The sequence below is a fragment of the Frankliniella occidentalis genome, unplaced genomic scaffold, assembly GCF_000697945.3.
Source record: "Frankliniella occidentalis isolate FOCC.00 unplaced genomic scaffold, Focc_3.1 Scaffold351, whole genome shotgun sequence".
NCBI classification, from domain to species: Eukaryota; Metazoa; Arthropoda; class Insecta; order Thysanoptera; family Thripidae; genus Frankliniella; species Frankliniella occidentalis.
The window spans coordinates 88,826-94,151 of NW_026267474.1; the positions used below are offsets into that span (position 1 = coordinate 88,826).

Sequence of the window (5,326 nt, forward strand, 5' to 3'; positions counted from 1 at the left end):
GTGGTTCTGCTGGCCATCTTAACCTTTACTTTATCTCATCAGTTATCTGCATCATGCCTGCAAGATTTTCTTTCTCTTCTCAAGCTTATCCTTCCTGCAGACAACAAATTAGTTAGCTCTTTGCACCATTTCTACAAATACTTTGAGATGTATAATAAGAGTGGGACGAGGCATTATTATTGTAATGTCTGTACTTCAGCATTACCTTCAAAGGGATCAATATGTGAAAAGTGCGGCCCTGGCAATCATGGAGTTCAATTCTTTATTAGTGTTTCAGTTACTGAGCAGCTTAAAAAACTTTTCCAGGTTCCAGGGTTTTTTAAAAACTTGTCATATGTAAAAGATAGAATCAGTACTAACAATAATGGCATTGAGGATATTTATGATGGTCAATGTTACTTGGAGGCACAGAGATTCTTTGCAGGCGTTGAACATACTGAATACTGATGGCTTTTCTGTATTCAAGTCATCCAAGTATGAGATATGGCCGTTTTACCTAAGTATCAATGAGCTCCCACCATGGCTTCGTTTTAAAAAACAATTTGTATTATTAGGTGGATTGTGGTTTGGTGCTGGTAAACCTGATCCCAATCTCTTTTTGAAGCCATTGTATGATGAGTTATGTGCTCTAAAAAATGGTGTTCTCTTTAAAATTGCTGGTTTAGTTGAACCTTTACTATACAAAATTGGTATGTTGGCTGGCACCCTTGATGCCCCTGCCAAAGCTGTGTTTCTAGGTATGATAAATTTTAATGGGTTGTCCAAAATGTTTTTCTCGAGGTGAGAAATCTGAAAGAACTTCTAATGTATTTGTACATTTATATTCTGAGAATCTTCATTTGAGAACAGAGGCTAATTATTTGGGGGATCTTGATGAGTTGCGCCGTTTAAGGGAGAATAATGAGAATGTGAGAGATGTTCGAGGTATCTTAGGTCCAACTATACTTAAAAATATGATCCTTACTTCTCTTATGCCATCAACATCTGTTGATATTATGCATACTTTATTTCAAGGTGTTTTTAAGACATTGGTGATGCAATTATGGTTTCAGGAGTCCCTAAATGAAGATTTCAATGTTTCTGCAAGAAACGATGTTGTTAGTGATCTTCTTTGTAAAATCAAACCTCCGCATTGCATCGAACGAATTCCCCAGTCACAAAGTAAAATTAAGTTTTGGAAAGCATCAGAATTTATGGCATTTTTCTTCTATTACAGCTTGCCAATCTTAAACTTAGTGTTGTATCAACTTCATTTTAATCACTTTAAATTGCTTCATTTAGCTATTGTCCTTCTTTGTAAACAAAGTGTTACTGATGATGATATTATTTTATCACAGCTATTACTAGATGAATTTGTAAAACAATATGAGATAATTTATGGGATGAAAAGAATGACATATAACTTGCATGTTTTGCGACATCTGCCCTCGGTGGTGAGGGAGCTAGGTCCCTTATGGACATCTTCTTGCTTTATGTTTGAAAATCTGAATGGTGCGTTGAAACATGTAGTTCATGGAACCCAACAAGCAGGCGTGCAGGTCCAAAACTACTTTGAGTTGTTAACGCAATTGCCTACCATGATCGACAATCTACAACCTTCAAAACTGAAAAATCTGTGTAAAAAAATGTCATCTTGTAATGCTAGGCTTAACATTCATCAATGTATTGGAGATAACATTTTTGTAATAGGTCCACTTGTTAAATCAGGGAATAACTTGTGGAATTTTAAAAGGCTAAAAATTAACACCCAGTTGTTTTGTACCATGCCTCAAACTGAATCAAAAAAAGATTCATCATTTATAACATATACTCTAGATAATTTGAAGCAACGTGGTATCATTCAGGCATTTTTAAAGGAGTGTACTTCAAACTGTGTAAATGCTTGTGAATGCCTTACTGTCTACGCAATGGTTAAAAGATTGAATTGTTCTATTGCTTTTCAAACAGTGTATCCACAATACGATATTGCTTCTACTTTGAAGTATGAAGTTACTGATACTTACTGTTGATAAAATTCCTGTGCAAAGCATTACTGGACTCTGTGTGAATGTAATAGTCAACAATCACAAGTATGTGACAGATTTTGTAAATAAATATTACTTCCAATGATCTCTTTAGTGCTTGTCGTTTTCCTTTGTCATATTCCTGGCAGTGTCATGAACAGACACACACTACAGTACAGTCCCCGCAGTAAGTCCTCCCCAAATGGGCTATCCGTATGTCGATACCGGTCTCTCGGCCGTCTCCAGTGTGTCTCCTGGCTTTCCCTAAACTGGCTCTCGGCCGTCTTCATGTGTGTCTCCTGGCTGTCCTTAAACTGGCTCTCGGCCGTCTCCATTGTGTCTCCTGGCTGCCTCGAAAGTGGCTCTTGACCGGCTCCATTGTGTCTCCTCGCAGTCCCTAAACTGGCTCCTGGCCGGCTCCATTGTGTCTCCTCGCAGTCCCTAAACTGGCTCTCGGCCGTCTCCAGTGTGTCTCCTCGCAGTCCCTAAACTGGCTCTCGGCCGGCTCCATTGTGTCTCCTCGCTGTCCCAAAAGTGGCTCTCGGCCGGCACCATTGTGTCTCCTCGCAGTCCCTAAAGTGGGTCTCTATCGGCTCCAGTGTGTCTCCTCGCTGTCCCCTGGACGGCTCTCCTGAGACTCCTGGTCGGCGCGATCCTGGCTGAAGTGCGTCTCGTCCGCGACCCTGGAATCGCTCGTGGCTCGCCCCGGGACGGCCCCACGATGGCTACTCTCGTTTTTAAGTTACCTCTCCCGGAGCCATTCTTGATGGCTACTGCTCGGCTCCAGAGCGACTACAGATTGGTGGACGCGAGGTTCCAAGGTGGATCGAGTATGGCTACGGAGTAGCCATTTTTGAGGCATTCTGAGGCCACTTTTTTCTGTACGGGGTGTGCTTGATCGGATATGCTGACGCTGACTTTGCCGAAAACAGCGATGACTACAAATCATACTCTAGCTATGCCTTGACACTTGATGGCAACCGAATCTCGTGGGAGAGTAGAAAGCAAAAGTTAGTGGCTCAATCTTCCACAGAATCAGAACACATATTTATCACTGAATCAGTAAAGGAATGTATCTACCTCAATGGTCTCATTGATGAAATTTTTAGATGTGGCCAACAAGTCACTATCTTCAATGATAATAAAAATGTTATTGGCCTAGGGTACTCCCAAGGTTTTAATTCTCGAACCAAACATCTTGGGGTAAGGTTACAATTAATTCGTGACTGTATAAAGGAGGGTACTCTAGAACTAGAGCACCTATCAACATCACTCATGCCTGCAGATATGCTCACGAAGGGGCTAACAAAACCTAAGCTCCAAAAATGCCGCAATACCCTGAAGCTATCGAATTGAGGGGGCATGTTGTATTATAATTTTACAATGACAATTCTCTCCTCTCGTCTGCTTGGAGTCTATATACACTCATGCTATTATGCGCATTCTACTGTTTGGTGATCGTCTGCTTGACCTGCAAATAACCAACCCCCTCTCCTTCAACTGAGGTTAGCTGGTGACAGAGATCGAAATAAAGTTTACTTCGACTGTGAATCTCAGTGTGTTTCATTACTCCTTTCCTGCGCTACTAAAATAGTCAATAATTATTTATTTATAACAGGAGCAACATTTCACAGCCATGTGTACGGAATGTTTTTAAAATCGACACTCATCAAAAACATTCTTGTCAGCAGAACCAAACTCATCATTGTTCCAATAACATTCATATTCAACATTGTCTTGTCCGGCACATATTTCAAAATTTCTCACATACAAAGTCAGAGCCACAACACGGTCAACAAACTCTTTCACTGTTGCAGGAAAAAACGCTACTGCTGAAGGACAATTCCTTTCAATGCCTAGATGAAGTTTCTCCGATAAATGATCCAGGAAACGGAAGAAGTGATTAACTGACCTAACCCTACACTTAGATTTTTAGTGGCCTGTGAATCCACATTAAAACTGGCACATTTTCACATTTTCCGAAAAAAACTGTTTGCCTAGTTCCTGAGATATGAAAAACTGAAAAACGAGACGAGTAGACCAGACTGTCCGAAATTGGAGATCGAACGAGCGCTAAATGATAGAGGACATTAAACGATGATTTTCTGTCACTGTCCGAAGTCCGTGCGACAACGTTTAAGGGTCGCGCCACTCGTTTTTCAAAACGCCCCCGAAAGCGCGGGAAAATGGCTCACTTCTTGTTGGGCACGCTGTGCGCGCTGCACGCCATCGGAGGTGTCGATGAGGGCTTGAGCTGAGACCTTGGGGGTTCTTCTTTACATCCGGCAAGTGCAACTGGTCACCACTCCCACCCCGTGGACGCCAGGGGCATAAGTGTCTCGTCCCGCGTCACTTGCGCTCGGCGTTTGAAGTCCGCAAAAGTTGCGATTTTTTCTTTACAGACCTAAAGGGCACCTCGTACCCTTTCGATAGCAGTATCGCCTGTCAAAATGCGCAACCTGGAAAACGGTTGAAAATCTAAAAAGCACGCCTACAGGCGCCTGAAAAGGGCCAACTGGCTACCCACATTACATGCGTGTATGCAGTTGTTGCCTAGTAATAAGGCTGAGGTCCCCTCAGGCGTGTTTTTTAGATTTTTAACCGTGTTCCAGGTTGCGCATTTTGACAGGCGATACTGCTATCGTGAGGGTATTGGGTGTCCTTTAAGTCTGCGAAGAAAAAATCGCAACTTTGCGGACTTCAAACGCCGAGCGCAAGTGACGCGGAACGAGACAATTAGGCCCCCCGGCGTCCACGGGATGACGGTGGTGACCAGTTGCACTTGCCCGATGTAAAATAGAACCCCCAAGGTCTCAGCACAAACCCTCATCGACACCTCCGGTGGCGCGCAGCGCGCACAGCGTGCCCAACAAGACGTGAGCCATTTTCCCGCGTTTTCGGGGGCGTTTTGAAATTCGAGTGGCGCGACCCCTCAACGTTGACGCACGGACTTCGGACAGCGACAGGAAATCATCGTTTAATGTCCTCTATCATTTAGCGCCCGAACCTCCTCCATTCGTCACTTCGATCTCCAATTTCGGACAGGCTAGTCTTGATGTCTCCTTGCTCCTTCAGGAGCTCGTGAAGGCAGGTGTACAGGGGCGGGCGTTTTATCCCAATAAGGAGCTAGGACAGATTTTTCAATACATAAAAATAAAACTAGTGTGCAGTGACTTAAGGTAGTTTCGTAGTGGCCCGCTCTCCCACCCCGTATCTGCTCAAACCTGTTGTGCTGGTGCCAACCTTTTCAAGCTTCCCACCGCCTGCCAATAAACTAAAAGTATTACCAACCCCCAAAAATAGACATTGGGAAAAATAGGGGG

The 5,326-nt window shown here is 43.3% G+C and overlaps 1 protein-coding gene across 2 annotated transcripts in view; it reads left to right on the forward strand.

The window, feature by feature from the left end:
* LOC113213638 (glucose dehydrogenase [FAD, quinone]-like) overlaps positions 1-5,326 on the forward strand; it is a 40,547-nt gene that overhangs the window by 1,220 nt on the left and 34,001 nt on the right. The gene's annotated exons all lie outside the window — the stretch shown is intronic.